The following is a 22842-nucleotide window of genomic DNA, read 5'->3' as shown; positions in this document are numbered from 1 at the left end:
AATAGGAGTGATAAATTAACATTTGTCAATCTGATCGGCAAAGGTCTCATGTTAGTCTCTATCTTGTCTTTATATAAGGGTGTGAATAGAATACCCAGGTATTTAATGCCCTTAGAGGACCACTTAAACCTCCATTTAGAGATGGAGGAAGATGGGCACAAGCTAGATAGTGGGAGGGCTTCTGACTTATCCCAGTTTATTCTATACCCTGAGTACCCAGAAAACTCTTTCTGGTGGATTTCAAGCACAGCAGGAATAGATATCTCTTCATCAGAAATAAATAGGATCATGTCATACACATATAACATACATTTGTGTTCCTTGTCACCCACTATAATACCGTGAACATTAGCATCCTTTCTGATCCTTTGAGCAAGCGATTCCAGTGCCAGAATGAACAATAGTTGACTCAATGCACAACCTTGTCTGGTCCCACGTTGAAGCACAAGGGCTCTGAGAGGAGGCTGTTAGTTAACACAGAGGCAGAAGGGGAATCATATAAAGTCTTAATCCATTAAATAAAATGATTACAAAAACCAAATATGTTTACCTGCATCAAATATCCCCATTCAACATCATCAAAAGTGTTTTTGGCATTGAGAGACAGAGCAATACTTGGAGAAGTTGAGTCCTGGGTAGGCCACTGTACAGTCGTGGTCAAACGTTTTGAGAATGACACAAATACTAATTTTCACAAAGTATGCTGCCTCAGTTTTGATGATGGCAATTTGCATATACTCCAGAATGTCATGAAGAGTGATCAGATGGATTGCAATTAATTGCAAAGTCCCTCTTTGCCATGAAAATGAACTTAATCCCCAAAAAACATTTCCACTGCATTTCAGCCCTGCCACAAAAGGACCAGCTGACATCATGTCAGTGATTCTCTCGTTAACACAGGTGAGAGTGTTGACGAGGACAAGGCTGGAGATCACTCTGTCATGCTGATTGAGTTAGAATAACAGACTGGAAGCTTTAAAAGGAGGGTGGTGCTTGAAATCATTGTTCTTCCTCTGATAACCATGGTTACCTACAAGCAAACACGTGCCGTCATCATTGCTTTGCACAAAAAGGGCTTCACAGGCAAGGATATTGCTGCTAGTAAGATTGCACCTAAATCAACCATTTATCGGATCATCAAGAACTTCAAGCAGAGAGGTTAAATTGTTCTGAAGAAGGCAGAGTGCCCAAGAAAGTCCAGCAAGCGCCAGGACCGTCTCCTAAAGTTGATTCAGCTGCGGGATCGGGGCACCATCAGTGCAGAGCTTGCTCAGGAATGACAGCAGGCAGGTGAGTGAGGCGAAGACTTTTGGAGGATGGCCTGTTGTCAAGAAGGGCAGCAAAGAAGCCACTTCTCTCCAGGAAAAACATCAGGGACAGACTGATATTCTGCAAAAGGTACAGGGATTGGACTGCTGAGGACTGGGGTAAAGTCATTTTCTCTGATGAATCCCCTTTCCGATTGTTTGGGGCATCCGGAAAACACCTTGTCCGGAGAAGACAAGGTGAGCGCTACCATCAGTCCTGTGTCATGCCAACAGTAAAGCATCCTGAGAGCATTCATGTGTGGGGTTGCTTCTCAGCCAGTAAGTAGAGCCTGGGTTCGATTCCCATGGGGGGCCAGTATGAAATATAAAATAATGTATGCACTCACTAACTGTAAGTCGCTCTGGATAAGAGCGTCTGCTAAATTACGTTCACCTACTCTGCGTCTCACAAAGACACGGCGGTTAGAACCAAAAATCTCAAATTTGGACTCATCAGACCAAATGGCAGATTTCCGCCTGTCTAATGTCCATTGCTCGTGTTTCTTGGCCCAAGCAAGTCTCTTCTTCTTATTGGTGTCCTTTAGTAGTGTTTTCTTTGCAGCAATTCGACCATGAAGGCCTGATTCACGCAGTCTCCTCTGAACAATTGATGTTGTTACTTGAAGTCTGTGACGCATTTATTTGGGCTGCAATTTCTGAGGCTGGCAACTAATGAACTTATCCTCTGCAGCAGAGGTAACTCTGGGTCTTCCTTTCCTGTGGCGGTCCTCATGAGACTGTTTCATCATAACGCTTGATGGTTTTTGCGACTGCACTTGAAGAAACTTTCAAAGTTCTTAACATTTTCCAGATTGACTGACCTTCATCTCTTAAAGTAATGATGGAGTGTCGTTTCGCTTTGCTTATTTGAGCTGTTCTTGCTATAATATGGACTTGGTCTTTTACCAAATAGGGCTATCTTCTGTATACCACCCCTACCTTGTCACAACACAACTGATTGGCTCAAACGCATTAAGAAGGAAAGAAATTCCACAAATTAACTTTTAAGAAGGCACACCTGTTAATTGAAATGCATTCCAGGTGTCTACCTAATGAAGCTGGTTGAGAGAATGCCAAGAGTGTGCAAAGCTGTCAAGGCAAAGGGTGCCTACTTTGAACAATCTCAAATTAAAATATATTTTGATTTCTTTAACTCTTTTTTGGTTACTACATGATTCCATATGTGTTATTTCATAGTTTCGATGTCTTCACTATTATTCTACAATGTAGAAAATATTAAAAAATAAAGAAAAACCCTGGAATCAGTAGCTGTCCAAACTTTTGACTGGTACTGTAAATATTTTATTTGAATATTAAGTTGAAATATAATTGAATGCAATATTCATTCAATACAAGTTCAATTTATTAATTCTATGATTCAATTTGTGCATTACAAATTCAAAAATGTTTTATTCAAATTCAATATCGTAATACTAATTCAAAATTACGGAATTCAAATAATTTCTGTTGGCACTGAAATCACTCCATAGTTACATTATAAAGAACAACTTTTATAAACAATGGCAACACTGCCATGTTGCACTGAGCCTTGCACTGAGCCTTGCACTTTCGGCTGTCCCAGATGCACCTCCCCCGACTTCACTCCTGGACTTTCGTCTACAGTCGGTTGTTTCGCCTTACCACTCAAATGAGTCAAGTATCTTCGGCTGTGAGTGATGGAAACAATAAATGGACTCAGCGTCAATTAATTTAATAATTCAATGGATGTTTTGTGCACAAAGGTAATGACTAAAGTGTCTTATTAGGAATTTTCAAAGCTGACTATGTGGCCATCTATGGAAATTGTCTTTCTTGGCCGGGCGTCAGTTAAACTGCAGTACCGAAGCAAGAATGTAGGAGCAGTCGAAACCGTGCTTCTAGACCGGTGTTATGATACTGATGATCTGTCCACCAGATGGTTTGTTTACGTTTCTACAGTTGTGGCTAGATGTTCACAACTGTAGCTAAACCTAACCCTAATCCAGGGTTGTCAAACTCATTCCATTGAGAGTGTCTGGGGGTTTTAGTTTTTTCCTTTCAATGAAGACCTTGACAACCAGGTGAGGGGCGTTCTTTACTAATTAGCACTCTTAATTCATCAACCAAGTACAAGGGAGGAGCGAAAACCCGCAGTCACTCTGCCCTCCGTGGAATGAGTTTGACATGTGCCCTAATCCTTTTCCTAACCTTATTCTCCTAACCGGCTACATTAATTCACCTAACCTGCCGCATTAGTTCTCCTAACCTGCTATGTAAACAAACCATCTGTGGCAACAAATAATCAGTATCACCACACCAAGACCCTGGTCCCTTGATTTATGTCCTACCATTGATCTAAAGGTGAAAACTCCGATGGTGCTATCTTGGATCCTTTGGACGTCCCCCATGATGCGTGCGCAACCGTTGAGCGAAACAAACGGGATTGGTTTAGAATCAAAGGATTGTTGACATGTAAACTACCAACATTTTTCTCCGAATCTTTATTGAAACATAAATACATTTCACAATGAGCACTTGTCTCAAATGCATCAGCACTTGTCTCAAATGCATCGTAACAGTTGTTGGTTAGCTAGCTAGCAAATCTTTGCCATATTAGCATAGAGGTGACAAGTCAAAACAAGACATGGTATCAATAACAAGATATAACCTGAAATAAGCCACCTAAAATTCCCCACATAGCAGCTTCTTGACATTTTTGCTTGCTATCTGACCGTCCAGAATCATAACACAGACTTCTGCCCCATTGACACGCTCGCATCGATTTCGTGACGTTGTCAGCTAACCCCTAAGGACCATAGCCATATATGGCCATATTTTATATTTTTACATTTTAGTTTAGAAGTTATTTCAGAGATGCAAGGGCTGACAGGCGATGGAATTGACATCAGTCAAAGTTTGTAGCAGGCATAAAAATATGGAAAACAATGTTACATTTCATATTTTTCTGAGGTAGGGGTCACCACCACATTGGGTGATGAAACTGAAACTGTTAGTAAAGAGAAGCAGGGTGGTACTGGAGATGTGCTGACGGTACACATCCATTGACTTGTTTCATGAAAAATGTTATTTACAATTATTTACAAGATTTGTCAGAACATTTGTGGAATGCACATGTATGTATTTTATTACTCTTGATACACTCTATAAAGTAGGGGTGAGCAAGAATTTGGGCCCGAGGGCCACATTGGGATTTTTTTTAAATGAATGGAGGGCCACACAGATTTTTTGGGGGACCGATTTGTTCGTCAAAATCTATTTTAGGCCCAGAAAATGGGCTGTTATTAGAAAATATATAGGTCCATTATCATTTCTACATACTTTCTATCTAGTTTTAGAAGTTCAGGTGTGGCCTGGAGTGTTGTTTTTTTTTCAAAACCCAAAATAATAATCCCCCCAAATAATTGTTTTTGTCAACTCAAACCTCTTGCGGGCCAGATCCGGCTCACAGGCCGTAGTCTGCCCACCCCTGCTCTAAAGACACATTTGACATGACTACTGATGTGAAATCTTGATCAAACCCATTTATTACAGGGTGGTTCACTGAATCAGCTCCAGTCAACACTGGAAGTAAGGCAAGTAGGTCATCCTCCCCATAGCACTTCTTTAATTTATCCAAAAAATTGGAGGATCCCTCAGGCTTAAGCATGTATCGTTTTATCATGCTTTTCTGTACGGTGGTCACTGGTTCGGTAGAGGGCCTCAAAGTAGACCAGGGAAGTTCTGTCTGTTACCCACAATTCCACTGTAGCAGAACAAGCAGTGTGGCGGCCATCTTAGCTTGTCTATATGATAACGCTCAGATACAAACTCACAACAACTGAGCAACAAAATGGTGGGAGCACGTACATCTTCACGCGGCCTTCCACCACTTTGAACTGGCCCTTGACGCCGGCCGGCCGACGCACCCGCTTGGTTTCGGAGCCCTTCTTGGCCATGATGTACATGACCTCTCTCTTATCTTTACCCACGCCCGCCTTCTTATAGATACTGAAAGAGAGAGCGAGGATGGACTTCACTTACTGAAGTAAAATGGTGGTGGTACATGTCACTGCCAGAGTAGATGTAGCTGGCTGCCACGGGTGTAGTAAAGTAAAACTTGGTGATGGTACATGACGTTGCCACAGGTGTAGGAGTGTAAAATGTTTATGGTACATGTAGTTGCAGTGGTTTTTATGGTGTAAAATGGCGGTCGTACCTCTTGAGCTGAGCCATCTTCTCCCTTTCACCGATGTCCACTGTGTTGACCACCGCCTCCGCCTTCTTCTTGGCTGATTCCATCTTCTTCAGCATCTGTCACATCACACAAACAGGTCATATATTGCTGCCTATCCTCTATCTTTGTCTTGAATAAACAACTGAAGTATATATACAGCTATCAACCCCGTCTTCCACTTTCCTTCTCTCCTTTACCTTTTTCTTCCCACATTACTCTTTTCACCCCTTCTCCCTCTGCTCCCACCTTTTACATTTAAATGTTAAGTAATTTAGCAGATGCTCTTATCCAGAGCGACTTACCTTTCTCAAGGGCACAGACAGGTTTTTCACCTAGTCTGCTCGGGGATTTGAACCAGCGGCCTTTAGGTTAATGGCCCAATGCTCTTAACCGCTAGGCTCCCTACATCCCCCTTCTCTTCCCTTAATACATTCTTCTCCCCCTTTTTCTCTTTACCCCTCTCCCTTCCTTTCATTCACTTCCCCTTCTTTCTCACCTTTCCTCTCTCCTCTCTCCTTTCACCATACATCCCTTCATTTTCCCCTCTCCTCCATCCCCATCGCTCTCTCGCTTACCCTCCTCTTCTTCCTGGCCTTAGCCTCGGCCACTCGTTTAATGGGCCTGGCGTTGATCTCCTTCCATTTTGCCTTGTACTCCTCCACCATCTTCTTGGTGACGGGGATGGGCTTATTCCTGTGTTTTTTCTCATCATCCACGAACCACTCGGGCACCTCGCACTGGTCCTCCGAGCTCACAAACCTGAACACACACACATTGTCACACTTGAAAGCTGAAATAATACAAGGCATGGTTAAATAAAATAAGTATTGTTCATTCATATGGTGTGCCTGCACGAGTCATTAGTGAACACACACGCACAGTAATCAGCTAATCTTGCCTGTGGAAGGAGCCGTCTACCAGGTCCCTCTCTCGCTTCTTGGACGTGGCGATCTGACAGCCCAGGGCCAAACCCTCTGCATTCATGATGCGAACACGCTTGCCTGGGGTAACACACGCACACCAGTTAAAGCTTCAGAACAGATTAAATCTTGCCGTTTGAAACTGTCAAATAAGACAGTCCCATCTAATATCAATCTAAAATCAAATCGAAGATACACTACATAACCAAAAGTATGTGGACACCTGCTCGTCCAACATCTCATTCCAAAATCATGGGAGTTAATATGGAGTGGGTACCCCCTTTGCTCCTATAACAGCTTCCACTTTTCTGGGAAGGCTTTCCACTAGATGTTGGAACAGTGCTGCAGGCACTTCCTTCCATTCAGCCACAAGCATTAGTGAGGTAGGGCACTGATGTTGGGCGATTAGGCCTGGCTCGCAGTCTGCGTTCCAATTCATCCCAAAGGTGTTCATTGGGGTTGAGGTCAGGGCTCTGTGCAGGCCAGTCAAGTTCTTCCACACTGATCGACAAAACATTTCTGTATGGACCTTGCTTTGTGCACGGGGGCATTGTCATGCTGAAAGTTGGAAGCAGAGAATCGTCTAGAATGTCATTGTGTGCTGTATCGTTAAGATTTCCCTTCACTGGAACTAAGGGGTCTAGCCCGAACCATGAAACACAGCCCCAGACCATTATTCCTCCTCTACCAAACTTTACAGTTGGCACTATGCATTCGGGCAGGTAGCGTTGTCCTGGCATCCGCCAAACCCAGATTCATCAGTCGGACTGCCAGATGGTGAAGCGTGATTCATCACTCCAGATGAACACGTTTCCACTGCTCCAGTGTCCAATGGCGGCGAGCTTTACACCAATCCAGCCGACGCTGGAAACCCACTTCATGAAGCTCCCAACAAACAGTTATTGTGCTGTCGTTGCTTCCAGAGGCAGTTTGGAACTCTGTAGTGAGTGTTGCAACCGAGGACAGACGATTTTTACGCGCTACAGCACTCGGCGGTCCCGTTCTGTGAGCTTGTGTGGCCTACCACTTCGCGGCTGAGCCGTTGTTGCTCCTAGATGTTTCCACTTACAGTTGACTGGGGCAGCTATAGCAGGGCAGAAATTTGACAAACTGACTTGTCGGAAAGGTGGCATCCTATGATGGTGCCACGTTGAAAGTCACTGAGCTCGTCAGTAAGGCCATTCTACTGCCAATGTTATACACCTGTCAGCAACGGGTATGGCTGAAATAGCCAAATCCACTAATTTGAAGGGGTGGCCACATACTTTTGTATATATAGTGTAATTTTTTCATCTAAACTAGCTGTTTGCTATCAGAATCCTGCAAAGTCGTTGAAAATGTATTTAGTTAATCTGACAAATGGGACAATAAACTAAGTCTATTTATTAATAAGTAATGTGACATGAGCCCTGACCTCTCGTGATCCTCATTGCTGCTGTTGTCAAGATCTGAGTCGCTGTCCCCCTCTGCCCCAGCTTCCTGTGAAGGCCCTGCCTCTTCCTCCTCTGGCTGGGACGTCACAGGCTCCTCTTGGGCCTTTCCCTTCTTCCCCTTGGCTGGAGACACAACAAAGGTGTTACGAAAGGTTCATCCAACACTCTTCTCTCACTTTCCTTCACTTTCTCTCCATGGATGAATCGCAATAGTCTAAAGTGGAGTCCTCTCCTTCAAACGCACTGGTCTGAAAACACAAGCTCAGTGAAAGCAATATGGTGGACGCCTACTGGGAGTGTACTTACACCCATCAAATATTTTCACGCAAGTGATGGAAAGGAGATGAGGAAGCCACTTGAGTCTATTGAGATACAGCCATGTTCTGTAGTACCTGTCTGCCGCAGCTCGCTCTCTGCATCTCCGTCCAGATCCAATTCAGAGATGATGTCCTGTGGGGGTCAAACAGGGACAGGAAGTCACATCAGGTCAGAGGTCACGGAGATAAGAGACCCAATGGCTTTAGAATTACACCAGTCCATTTAAAGCACTATATAATCAACAAAACAAAGGAGATGATCGTGGACTTCAGGAAACAGCAGAGGGTGCACCCCCTATCCACATCGACAGGACCGCAGTGGAGAAGGTGGAAAGCTTCAAGTTCCTTGGCGTACACATCACTGACAAACTGAAAATGGTCCACCCATGCAGACAGTGTGGTGAAGAAGGTGCAACAGAGCCTCTTCAACCTCAGGAGGCTGAAGAAATTTGGCTTGGCACCTAAAACACTCAAACTTTTACAGATGCACAATTGAGAGCATCCTATCGGGTTGTATCACCGTCTGGTACGGCAACTGCACCGCCCGCAACCGCAGGGCTCTCCAGAGGGTAGTGCGGTCTACCGAACGCATTACCGGGGGCAAACTACCCGCCCTCCAAGACACCTACAGCACCCGATGTCACAGAAAGGCCAAAAAGATCATCAAGGACATCAACCACCCGAGCCACTGCCTGTTAACCCCGCTATCATCCAGAAGGCGAGGTCAGTACAGGTGCATCAAAGCTGGGACCGAGAGAATGAAAAACAGCTTATTTCTCAAGGCCATCAGACTGTTAAATAGCCATCACTAGTACATTAGAGGCTGCTGCTGCCTATTGAAATCACTTGTCACTTTAATAATGTTTACATATCTTGCACTACTCATCTCATATGTATATACTGTATTCTATAATATTCTACTGTATCTTAGTCCATGCCGCTCTGTCATTGTCTGTCATTGCTTGTCCATATATGTACAGTTGAAGTCGGAAGTTTACATACACTTAGGTTGGAGTCATTAAAACTCGTTTTTCAACCACTCCACAAATTTCTTGTTAACAAACTATAGTTTTGGCAAGTCAGTTAGGACATCTACTTTGTGCATTTACATTTGCAAGACACCAACAATTGTTTACAGACAGATTATTTCACTTATAATTCACTGTATTACAATTCCAGTGGGTCAAAAGTTTACATACACTAAGTTGACTGTGCCTTTTAAACAGCTTGGAAAATTCCAGAAAATTATGTCATGGCTTTAGAAGCTTCTGATGAGCTAATGGACATCATTTGAGTCAATTGTAGGTGTACCTGTGAATGTATTTCAAGGCCTACCTTCAAACTCAGTGCCTCTTTGCTTGACATCATGGGAAAATCAAAAGAAATCAGCCAAGACCTCAGAAAACAAATTGTAGACCTCCACAAGTCTGGTTCATTCTTGGGAGCAATTTCCAAATGCCTGAAGGTACCACGTTCATCTGTACAAACAATAGTACGCAAGTATAAACACCATGGGACCACGCAGCCGTCTTACCGCTCAGGAAGGGGAAGCGTTCTGTCTCCTAGAGATGAACGTACTTTGGTGCGAAAAGTGCAAATTAATCCCAGAACAACAGCAAAGGACCTTGTGAAGATGCTGGAGGAAACAGGTACAAAAGTATCTATAGCCACAGTAAAACAAGTCCTATATTGACATAACCTGAAAGGCCGCTCTGCAAGGAAGAAGGCACTGCTCCAAAACCGCCATAAAAAAGCCGGACTACGGTTTGCAACTGCACATGAGGACAAAGATTGTACTTTTTGGAGAAATGTCCTCTGGTCTGATGAAACAAAAATAGAACTGTTTGGCCATAATGACCATCGTTATGTTTGGAGGAAAAAGGTGAACGCTTGCAAGCCGAAGAACACCATCCCAACCGTGAAGAACAGGGGTGGCAGCATCATGCTGTGGGGGTGCTTTGCTGCAGGAGGGACTGGTGCACTTCACAAAATAGATGGCATCATGAGGAAGGAAAATTATGTGATTATATTGAAGCGACATCTCAAGACATCAGTCAGGAAGTTAAAGCTTGGTCGCGAATGGGTCTTCCAAATGGACAATGACCCCAAGCATACATTCAAAGTTGTGGCAAAATGGCTTAAGGACAACAAAGTCAAGGTATTGGAGTGGCCATCACAAAGCCCTGACCCCAATCTTATAGAACATTTGTGGGCAGAACTGAAAAAGCGTGTGCAAGCAAGGAGGCTTACAAACCTGACTCAGTTACACCAGCTCTGTCAGGAGGAATGGGCCAAAATTCACCCAACTTATTGTGGGAAGCTTGTGGAAGGCTACCTACTTGGGTTTGACCCAAGTTAAACAATTTAAAGGCAATGCTACCAAATACTAATTGAGTGTATGTAAACTTCTGACCCACTGGAAATGTGATGAAATAAATAAAAGCTGAAATAAATCATTTTCGCTGCTATTATTCTGACATTTCACATTCTTAAAATAAAGTGGTGATCCTAACTGACCTAAGACAGGGAATTTTTACTAGGATTAAATGTCAGGAATTGTACAAAACTGAGCTAAAATGTATTTGGCTAAGGTGTATGTAAACTTCCGACTTCAACTGTATATATATGTATATATTCTTAAATTCCATTCCTTACTAGATTTGTGTGTATTGGGTATATGTTGTGAAATTGTTAGATATTACTTGTTAGATATTACTGCACTGTAGGAGCTAGAAGCACAAGCATTTCGCTACACCCGCAATAACATCTGCTAAACACGTGTATGTGATTTGATTTATATGGATGAGGACATCTGTGTGTAAGTGTGTTCGCGTGTGTACTCTTATGTTTGGGCTGGGAGATATGGCCAAAATATTGCATCAAAATCCTCTTTTGTAGCTTCAAACTCGGGTACTCGACCAATTTGCATAGTTATTTGTTCAATTCCTGCATATGTACTGGTATTGCAGTCCGTACTTTCACCACTAGAGGGCAGTCGGCCGATTTCCGGGGATCTCTATTTGGCAAGCTTGCCCTCCCGAAGTTGTTGGCCAACTTGTTGTGCTAGCAAGTTAGCAGTTCTCAGTTGTTAGCAGTTTCTTACTGGCGATAAACAGATGAGTAGCTAGGTGTCCATCCAATTGGCGACAGATTTAAGTGAATATTCTAAAATCTGCATAAAGAAAATGTGTGCTAATTTTCCCATCATTGGTCTGTTTCCACTAAACTGACTTGTTCCGAATAAAAATCAGTGAGTGATGACATAGTGCACACAAAATGTACTTTTTCGTTTAAGTTTTCATGTACCGAATAAAAATCTGAAGTTCAGTGTGTTTCCGTTGCATTTTCAACTCTACAGATACAGTGGGGAGAACAAGTATTTGATACACTGCCGATTTTGCAGGTTTTCCTACTTACAAAGCATGTAGAGGTCTGTAATTTTTATCATAGGTACACTTCAACTGTGAGAGACGGAATCTAAAACAAAAATCCAGAAAATCACATTGTATGATTTTTAAGTAATTAATTTGCATTTTATTGCATGACATAAGTATTTGATACATCAGAAAAGCAGAACTTAATATTTGGTACAGAAACCTTTGTTTGCAATTACAGAGATCATATGTTTCCTGTAGGTCTTGACCAGGTTTGCACACACTGCAGCAGGGATTTTGGCCCACTCCTCCATACAGACCTTCTCCAGATCCTTCAGGTTTCAAGGCTGTCGCTGGGCAATACGGACTTTCAGCTCCCTCCAAAGATGTTCTATTGGGTTCAGGTCTGGAGACTGGCTAGGCCACTCCAGGACCTTGAGATGCTTCTTACGGAGCCACTCCTTAGTTGCCCTGGCTGTGTGTTTCGGGTCGTTGTCATGCTGGAAGACCCAGCCACGACCCATCTTCAATGCTCTTACTGAGGGAAGGAGGTTGTTGGCCAAGATCTCGCGATACATGGCCCCATCCATCCTCCACTCAATACGGTGCAGTCGTCCTGTCCCCTTTGCAGAAAAGCATCCCCAAAGAATGATGTTTCCACCTCCATGCTTCACGGTTGGGATGGTGTTCTTGGGGTTGTACTCATCCTTCTTCTTCCTCTAAACACGGCAAGTGGAGTTTAGACCAAAAAGCTATATTTTTGTCTCATCAGACCACATGACCTTCTCCTATTCCTCCTCTGGATCATCCAGATGGTCATTGGCAAACTTCAGACGGGCCTGGACATGCGCTGGCTTGAGCAGGGGGACCTTGCGTGCGCTGCAGGATTTTAATCCATGACGGCGTAGTGTGTTACTAATGGTTTTCTTTGAGACTGTGGTCCCAGCTCTCTTCAGGTCATTGACCAGGTCCTGCCGTGTAGTTCTGGGCTGATCCCTCACCTTCCTCATGATCATTGATGCCCCACGAGGTGAGATCTTGCATGGAGCCCCAGACCGAGGTTCATTGACCGTCATCTTGAACTTCTTCCATTTTCTAATAATTGCGCCAACAGTTGTTGCCTTCTCACCAAGCTGCTTGCCTATTGTCCTGTAGCCCATCCCAACCTTGTGCAAGTCTACAATTTTATCACTGATGTCCTTACACAGCTCTCTGGTCTTGTCCATTGTGGAGAGGATGGAGTCTGTTTGATTGAGTGTGTGGACAGGTGTCTTTTATACAGGTAACGAGTACAAACAGGTGCAGTTAATACAGGTAATGAGTTGAGAACAGGAGGGCTTCTTAAAGAAAAACTAACAGGTCTGTGAGAGCCGGAATTCTTACTGGTTGGTAGGTGATCAAATACTTATGTCATGCAATAAAATGCAAATTAATTACTTAAAAATCAAACAATGTGATTTTCAGGATTTTTGTTTTAGATTCCGTCTCTCACAGTTGAAGTGTACCTATGATAAAAATTACAGACCTCTACATGCTTTGTAAGTAGGAAAACCTGCAAAATCATCAGTGTATCAAATACTTGTTCTCCCCACTGTAGGTTTGTCACAAACTGTTGCGTTAAATGGCAAATGTGCCTACTTCGGTCATGGCTCTAGCCAACAGCTCGCAGATACAGTGCGGGTAGGCTGCGCAGGTAGGCCTGTCTGCATGAGTTTCCACCGCAATTTCTCGCATTATTAATTTTACAGACACAAAAAGATCCCAACATGTCAAGCGAACAAATTATTTCTCAGCATTTACACAATTGTACAGAAACGTCCTGTTTCCGTCACGGAAAGTATTCAGACCCCTTGACTTTTTCCACATTGTTACGTTTACAGCCTTATTCTAAAATTGATTTAAAAAATAAAATCCTCAGCAATCTACACACAATACCCCATAATGCCAAAGCAAAAACCGGTTGTTAGACATTTTTGCAAATGTACAAATAAATAAATAAAATATCACATTTACATAAATATTCAGACCCTTTGCTATGAGACTCGAAGTTGAGCTCAGGTGCATCCTGTTTCCATTGATCATCCTTGAGATGTTTCTACAACTTGATTGGAGTCCACCTGTGGTAAATTCAATTGATTGGACGTGATTTGGAAAGGCACACACCTGTCTATATAAGGTCCCACAGTTGACAATGCATGTCAGAGCAAAAACCAAGCCATGAGGTCGAAGGAATTGTCCGTAGAGCTCCAAGACAGGATTGTGTCGAGGCACAAATCTAGGGAAGGGTACCAAACATTTCTGCAGCATTGAAGGTCCCCAAGAACACAGTTGCCTCCATCATTCTTAATTGGAAGAAGTTTGGAACCACCAAGACTCTTCCTTGAGCTGGCCGCCCTGCCAAACTGAGCAATCGGGGGAGAAGGGCCTTGGTCAGGGAGGTGACCAAGAACCAGATGGTCATTCTGACAGAGCTCCAGAGTTCCTCTGTGGAGATAGGAGAACCTTCCAGAAGGACAACCATCTCTGCAGCACTCCACCAATCAGGCCTTTATGGTAGTGGCCAGATGAAAGCCACTCCTCAGTAAAAGGCACATGACAGCCTGCTTGAAGTTTGCCAAAAGGCACTTAAAGGACTCAGACCATGAGAAACAAGATTCATAGCTGTGCAGAGATGCTCCCCATCCAACCTGACAGAGCTTGAGAGGATCTGCAGAGAATAATGGGAGAAACTCCCCAAATACAGGTGTCCCAAGCTTGTAGCATCATGCCCAAGAAGAATCAAGGCTGTAATCACTGCCAAAGGTGCTTCGACAAAGTACTAAGTAAAGGGTCTGAATTCTTGTGTGATATTTCACTTTCATTTTAATGAATTAGCAAAACTGTCTAAAAACCTGTTTTTGCTTTGTCATTATGGGGTATTGTCTGTAGATTGATGAGGGGAAAAAAACAATTTAATACACTTTAGAATAAGGCTGTAACAAAAAATGTGGAAAAAGTCAAGGGGTCTGAATACTTTCCGAAGGCACTGTAAATGTTTTGTAAGTGAGCACATAAACTCAGCAAAAAAATAAATGTCCCTTTTTCAGGACCCTGTCTTTCAAAGATAATTAGTAAAATTCCAAATAACTTCACAGATCTTCATTGTAAAGGGTTTAAACACTGTTTCCCATGCTTGCTCAATTAACCATAAACAATTAATGAACATGCACCTGTGGAACGGTCGTTAAGACACTAACAGCTTACAGACGGTAGGCAATTAAGGTCACAATTATGAAAACTTAGGACACTAAAGAGGCCTTTCTAGTGACTCTGAAAAACACCAAAAGAAAGATGCCCAGGGTCCCTGCTCATCTGCGTGAACCTGCCTTAGGCATGCTGCAAGGAGGCATGAGGACTGCAGATGTGGCCAGGGCAATAAATTGCAATGTCCATACTGTGAGACGCCTAAGACAGTGCTACAGGGAGACAGGACAGACAGCTGATCATCCTCGCAGTGGCAGACCATGTGTAACAACACCTGCACAGGATTGGTACATCCAAACATCACACCTGCGGGACAGGTACAGGATGGCAACAACAACTGCCCGAGTTACACCAGGAACGCACAATCCCTCCATCAGTGCTCAGACTGTCCGCAATAGGCTGAGAGAGGCTGGACTGAGGGCTTGTAGGCCTGTTGTAAGACAGGTCCTCACCAGACATCACCGGCAACAACGTCGCCTATGGGCACAAACCCACCGTCGCTGGACCAGACAGGACTGCTCTTCATTGACGAGTCGCGGTTTTGTCTCACCAGGGGTGATGGTCGGATTCGCGTTTATCGTCGAAGGAATGAGCGTTACAGAGGCCTGTACTCTGGAGCGGGATCGATTTGAAGGTGGAGGGTCACAGCATCATCGGACTGAGCTTGTTGTCATTGCAGGCAATCTCCACGCTGTGCGTTACAGGGAAGACATCCTCCTCCCTCATGTGGTACCCTTCCTGCAGGCTCATCCTGACATGACCCTCCAGCATGACAATGCCACCAGCCATACTGCTCGTTCTGTGCGTGATTTCCTGCAAGACAGGAATGTCAGTGTTCTGCCATGGCCAGAGAAGAGCCTGGATCTCAATCCCATTGAGCACGTCTGGGACCTGTTGGATCGGAGGGTGAGGGCTAGGGCCATTCCCCCCAGAAATGTCCGGGAACTTGCAGGTGCCTTGGTGGAAGAGTGGGAGATGCAAGAACTGGCAAATCCGGTGCAGTCCATGAGGAGGAGATGCACTGCAGTACTTAATGCAGCTGGTGGTCACACCAGATACTGACTGTTAATTTTGATTTCGACCCCCCCCCCCCCCCTTTGTTCAGGGACACATTATTCAATTTCTGTTAGTCACATGTCTGTGGAACTTGTTCAGTTTATGTCTCAGTTGTTGAATCTTGTTATGTTCATACAAATATTTACACGTTAAGTTTGCTGAAAATAAACGCAGATGACAGTGAGAGGACGTTTCTTTTTTTGCTGAGTTTATATTACCAGAAAGATGAGAAATACACTACATTATAATTGTATAGTAAAAATAAAAACTACATTTCAACAATCTATTCAAAACCATGTCCATTCTGTCCATGGTCAATTGGTGTTTGTGTGTGTAGGGCCCCAGACTCACGTTTTCCCCTGGTGGAACTGGTGCCAGAAACTTTTTCAGTTGGTGGCATCAGCCCATGATTTGGTCGCACCCCCCAATTCTTTTTTGCAGCATCACGAAATAGACAAAATAGCAGTAATCATCTTAAAAACTCATAAAATCATTCACAATGATTTATTATGAAGCGTAATAGACTACTGAGATGGTTTTCAATAAATAAGTTGTTACATCTAACATGCATGATTCAAGATATTTTGATTGTCATGAATTTTGGGTTGACAATTAGGCAATTTGTTATTTTACTGTCAAAATAGGGCTCTGGAATATTATAATTTTTTTGCTCAATAGAGATGCATTTTCCTTCATCTTTATGTGCAATAATATTACAAATAGGCCTAAATCAATTGGTGCTAATTCACCAAGTAATGAAGAGGTAACTCAAAACACATTAGCTAGATCCCTAACTCTAAATATAACACCTGCTGCTAGTAGCCATGTATTATTCAAACAATACATTTAATGTCCCAAAATATAAATAATTTGAATCCGTAGTAGGCCTGCTACCCAATGAGACCTAGTGCACGCGCAATGGCCGATGCGCATTTCACATGCTCCGTATTTCAAAGCCATATCAGATATCTCGATTGTAAAACGGTGTGTTTTGAGCTCAATATGGAGAGTTTGAGAAATAAAAAATTATACCTACAGAAAGCGGAGGCCCTCCTCTAGGACAACAGTAGTTCCTTCCAAAGTTGTTTTTTCCTGCAATTGTATTTTTCAGTGCGCATGAGGGGGGAGAGAGGGTGTGAGAGGCTCGCTCATTACAGCAGAGAAACAAGCACAGCGGCAGGGCAGACACTTTCACTACAGTAGTCATGAAGATAATGCACTTTACTGTTTGACCTAATCCTGGTTTTATTTGCCCCAAAAATAGGACGATTTTTATGGTGACCAGGTATAATGTGCAGCTCGCACCGGTGCGACCAATAACAAATTCCATTCGCACAGCAAAGTCAAATGGTCGCAAAATTAGACTAAATGGTCTCAGTCTGGAGGCCTGGTGTGTTACCTTGGCCTTGTTTATGGTTGCGAGGGAGAACATGGAGGAGTCATTGCCGTCAGCGATGGAGACTCCAGGCAGGTCCATTTTCAGCGCCACCCTCTCCCTCTGCTTCCTCCTCTCCTTCAGAAGCTTCTTCTTCCTGGTTGGCACAACACAACGGCATGCATATGTCGACACCTCACAATTGGAAATATAACATATCTGTCATATCATAACTTCCTCTTAATGAGGAAGCAACTGCCATCAGGCCAGACTCAGGTCTTACCAGTTTTGTGATGGCATCAGTAAGGCTTTTAATGAACATTGACTCGAGACTTGTGTATTGTATCTGTAATGGGTGAATTGTGAACAGTGCTATTATGTATGTATTGTACTGTCTAGTCCCCAAGTTCCCCTTAGCAAAAATTAAGTTATTTTATATTGAGCCATAAAATACCATTGTTGGTATATACCGGTACATTGGAGACCAAGTAGGTGAGCAATGAGAGTATAAAGACTTAACGTCTTAGCTCTGCCACCTCCTCCGCGTTCAGCTCGGCCAGTTTCTGCTCCATCTCTACCTCCTCCAACTTTGCCTCTTCTTCCTTCTTTTCAGCCACTTTCATTTTCGTTTTCTCCTTCTTCTCCTCTTTCTTCTCTGCGTCGCTCGCCTCCTCACCTGAACTTAGTCTGCAGACAACCACAACACTAAAGGCCAATGTTGTTGAAGTCTACTGTTCTTTATAATGGGCTGTGCAGCTTCAAAGGATATTAATTTAGAACCTGACAAATACCTCATACCCTTGTAAAAGAGATTATCTTGTCCACCAAAATCAGCCCCAACCCCTAGATAGGCAATTCATGATACACTCATATATTTTAAGACTGGACAGGTGTAAACAATATGGAGGAAACAGAGGACTAGGTGGAGCCATACATACAATTCCATTCTGTACCCACCTACCTGTATCTGATCTACCAGGGGCTTTAGGGGTTGAATTTGGTCTGGGAGTCTATCTCAATAGAACTTGCTGTAGATGTGAAGATGAAGAAATGTTCAAACGGATTCTTATTTGATGTCCTGGTCCAGTTGCTTGGCCTAGTCCTTCAGCTTCTTGGCCAGGTATCTCCTCCGCTTGGACCTCCAGATCAGCAGCATGCTGGACACACACACACACACACACACACACACACACACACACAGAGTCAGGGGGCAATGGTCATACGAGAGCCCAAGAGGAGAGGGGGGGCTCCACAACTTGAGTTGCAGTACATATTTGGGTCTATAGAAAACGCTTTATAAAGTTAGTGTATTGTTACTATTATAGTACAGCGTTCTCATTGGCTTACCGGAGCTCCTTGCGGCCCAGAACCTTGATGTCACAGCAACACTCTTTGACCTCGTCAGAGGTGGCTTCGTGAGACTCCAACTCAGTGTTATCAAAGGTGATCTGGAGGGACACCCCAATAAAGACAATATTAGAGTCTGTTCAGAGAGAGATATGCTACAGCAAAATGTTGTTAAGCTAGCTAGAAAACTAACTTACTACTAACTTGCTTTCCATGCTAACTGCCATGGCAAAGCTATGTACAGTATGTTGTGTGTCTCACCTCGTTGGCTTTGCTCATGAAGTCCACAGGGTTGTCAGCCTTGAGGAAGGCAGTCGTAGAGAATGTGTGGTACAGGGTCAGATCACCGTCTGTGTATCCCTCCGCCTGAAACACAGCAACATGAATGAAGCCACTGAAATATACAGTCAGTTCAGTCACAAGCCTTTTACAGACAAGTACACACACACACGCAAACACACACTTTGGGTTTCTTCACATGCACCAGGTCTTTGATAGCCTTGGCTTGGACCTCCACCTCTTTGAAAGCATGTTTGGGGTCGAAGAACTTGTCTATTTTGTCTGGGGCCAGTTAACCTGAAATGGAAAGAAGTCCTGTCCTCAGTTACTCAACAAGACCAGCCCTTACCACAATAAACCCAGTATATATTTCCCAATTTACACTAGATAACTGGTGCTAAGGAGCAGGTTTGGGGCATATTCAGTTAATTCAGGAAGTGAATGGTATTTGAATTTAGAATAAATAGAAAATACTTTTTCAACTCTGCTGAATAGAGTCGAGGCGAACCAACCCACCCTGGCAGATGACGAAGATCTCAGCCGACTCGTTTCTGGAGGCCTGGGGCTTGGTGGCCTGCACCTTCTTGAAGAACTGCTGGAAGATCCACAGCAGCGGCTGGTAGTCTTTGGAGCGGAACACCTTGGTGACAGACGTGCCCCCTTTGGCCAGGAAGTCACACGCCAGCTTCAGAGCCATCAGGGTCAGGTGAGCTGGTAGGGGTAGTAGTGTTGAGGTAAGACTGAAATGGACAATCTGCTGTTTCTTTTATTAAATGTAGATTGTGTTCGGCTACTGTGCACTTTACACTGATCTAATAAACAGTTCTACTGTACATATTTTGTTATGAGTGAACATAAAGATACAGCTGATGGACAGACACATGATTTGGTATGCATTAAGATTATTTTCTCTCAGTTTGCTTATATAGGTGTTATCAGTGCTGTTACATACCCTGAGAGAAGGCATCATGCACACAGTTGGCTCCAACATTTGGAGCTCCGTCGTTTAGGACCACGTCCACCTTCCATGTCTGGAGCGCCTTCCTCAGAGCCTGGCGAAAACAGCAGTTACATACATCAAACATACAAGTTAATTATTGCCAGAATCTCGTAGTATCCATTTAAAACACCATCCTGTATGGCCAAATAACACACTGTCACTAATTTGACCTCTGACCTTAGCATAAGTACCTACCTGTCGGCATTTCTCTGTGGTGATGTCCTCTATCAGAGCGACCACGCTGGGAATAGCCTTGATTGGGACACCTGAGAGAAGAGAGGAACATCCTGACACCATAAAAAAACTATCACAGAACGTTTAACTGCAATAGTAGTAATAACAAATTGATTAGTTGGTATACGGTGCATTCAGAAAGTATTCAGACCCGTTGACTTTATACATTACAGCCTTATTCTAAAATTGATTAAATTGTTTTTTTCCCCCCTCATCAATCTACACACAATACCCCATAATGACAAAGCAAAAACAGGTTTTTTGAAATTTTAGCAAATGTATTAAAAATAAAACACTGAAATATAAGTATTCAGGCCCTTCACTCAGTACATTCTTGAAGCACCTTTGGCAGTGATTACAGCCTCGAGTCTTCTTGGCACACCTGTATTTGGGGAGTTTCTCCCATTCTTCTCTGCAGATCCTCTCAAGCTCTGTCAGGTTGGATGGGGAGCATCGCTGCACAACTATTTTCAGGTCTCTCCAGAGAAGTCTGGGCTCTGGCTGGGCAACTCAAGGACATTCAGAGACTTGTCCCGAAGCCACTCCTGCATTGTCTTGGCGTTGTCCTGTTGGAAGGTGAACCTTCGCCCCAGTCTGAGGTCCTGAGCGCTCTGGAGCAGGTTGTCATCGAGGATATCTCTGTACTCTGCATAGGTGGCAATTTGCTCCGTTCATCTTTACCTCAATCCTGACTAGTCTCTCAGTCCCTGCTGCTGAAAAACATCCCCACAGCATGATGCTGCCACCACCATGCTTCACCATAGAGATGGTGCCAAGTTTCCTCCAGACGTGACACTTGGCATTCATGCCAAAGAGTTCAATCTTGGTTTCATCAGACCAGAGAATCTTGTTTCTCATGGTCAGAGTCCTTTAGGTGCCTCTTGGCAAACTCCAAGCGGGCTGTCGTGCCTTTTACTGAGGAGTGACTTCCGTCTGGCCACTCCGGCACTGCATCTCAGTGCTAGAGGCGTCACTACAGACCCTGGTTCGATTCCAGGCTGTATCACAATCCGGCTGTGATTGGGAGTCCCATAGGGCGGCGCAACATTGGCCCAGTGTTGTCCAGGTTTGGCCGGGGGAGGCCGTCATTGTAAATAAGAATTTGTTCTTAACTGACTTGCCTAGTTAAAGGTTAAAGAAAAAAAGAAATGACAGGTCTATGATTAACATTTTTTGCCATTTAGCAGATGCTCCTATCCAGAGCGACTTACAGGAGCAATGTTAAGTGCATTGCTCAAGGGCACATCGACACATTTCTCACCTAGTCGGCTCAGGGATTCGAACCAGTGACCTTTCGGTTACTGGCCCAACACTCTTAACCGCTAGCTACCTGCCGCCCCAAAAGTACAACTTGACTGTCACTCAGTAGGGTTTTATAGTATATTGAAATACTTTACAGGTGATGCTGCTAGCTACTCACCAACCACCTGGAGCTGCACACAAGTCCACCAGAGCCCTGGCCTTTTGTAGGAACTGGAATTTACGGTTCAACTGAATAAGTTTGAAGGAAGAACGTGAACGATATCCTGAAGGAGAGGAGAGCAAGAGTATTAAACACATATAACAAGCCAACGTCTAGCCAATTTCTACATAGTCCCCTGTAGCTCAATTGGTAGAGCATGGCCTTGCAACGCCAGGGTTGTGGGTTCGTTTCCCACGGGGGGCCAGTATGAAAATGTATGCACTCACTAACTGTAAGTCGCTCTGGATAAGAGCGTCTGCTAAATGACTAAAATGTAAATGTAAGTTAACTGTTTCAAAACAATCCAGCTAGCTTCAACTATCAGAACCCTGAACAGCCAGTTAGGTAACTACTAGCTAGCTATGTTCTTGAGTCTTGATGGCTATATGGCTCAAGTGCACCCGAATCACTGATTGGCAACATTAGGTACAGTATATATTCTCACTCAGAAGAACACAGTACAGCCCGAGTAGCTTACTGTATCAATAGCTTTAGCTAGCTAGGCCATTTAAATGCTAATAACACGATGTGTCTGGATAAAGATGACAGATCCTACCGGTTTCCTTTGCTAAGTGGTAGAATTTATATTTTCTGGTCTTTCCAACTTTGAGTTTCTTACCCATGTTTGCTGGTGTTGTTGATCACTTATGATGAAAATTGTGCGTTTCCTTCAGAATATTAAGATTAACAAATTACAGACTCATACTGCCAAAACGTCACATATCAGTTTGATGCCTGAACCCAGGACAAGAACAACTAAAAACACTAGGCCGTTATGTTTTATATGTAAAGTACATTCACAGTACATTTTTTAAATTATGATTCAATTAGTTTTGTCAGTTTTCTTTTTACGTCAGAATTTTAGATTATATTCTAAACTGTATGTACTTGACAATATTGTATTATATGAAGAAACAAACCCATCATAATAAAGAATAAAGGTTACATCCCTTACAAAAAATGATTGCATTTTTGAAACAGTAAAGTGTAGTTACTGCAATCGACTGTGGTATTTTGGATGCAGTAATTGCAGAATAACTGCAGTTACACTGCAAAATTACTGCAGGAAAAAAAAACGGTGTTGTTTTGGACGCAGTATTTGCAGCATGCTGTAGTTATACTGCACTCTAACTGAATACTTTTTTCATAATGGATGCGATAAGATTTCAATTTTCTTTATTGATTCGTCTTTTGTTACATTTTATATTTCATTTTAATTTTATTTTCACCCAACCAATCCTTTGAACATCTCCAAATGTGTATTTCCAGCAAGACACTGCAT

General features: G+C 43.3%; 1 pseudogene across 1 annotated transcript; it reads right to left on the bottom strand.

Moving 5' to 3' along the window:
• Nucleotides 1-409: 409 nt before the first annotated feature.
• Nucleotides 410-22183, bottom strand: LOC311130977 (pre-rRNA 2'-O-ribose RNA methyltransferase FTSJ3-like; annotated as a pseudogene). The gene is made up of 18 exons: nucleotides 22117-22183; nucleotides 21496-21624; nucleotides 20060-20151; nucleotides 19817-19916; nucleotides 19381-19575; nucleotides 19049-19161; nucleotides 18847-18951; nucleotides 18586-18686; nucleotides 18309-18395; nucleotides 17755-17925; nucleotides 17263-17395; nucleotides 8266-8323; nucleotides 7855-7996; nucleotides 6419-6550; nucleotides 6096-6279; nucleotides 5503-5597; nucleotides 5154-5294; nucleotides 410-464 (listed from the first exon to the last, which is right to left on the bottom strand). The product of its transcript is annotated as a pre-rRNA 2'-O-ribose RNA methyltransferase FTSJ3-like (transcript).
• Between the last annotated feature and the right edge of the window lie 659 nt (nucleotides 22184-22842).

This window comes from Coregonus lavaretus (genome assembly GCF_964263955.1).
Source record: "Coregonus lavaretus genome assembly, chromosome: 6".
Lineage (NCBI taxonomy): Eukaryota > Metazoa > Chordata > Actinopteri > Salmoniformes > Salmonidae > Coregonus > Coregonus lavaretus.
The sequence above is the reverse complement of the archived record's forward strand: the minus strand, read 5'-3'. Positions and strand labels throughout refer to the sequence as shown.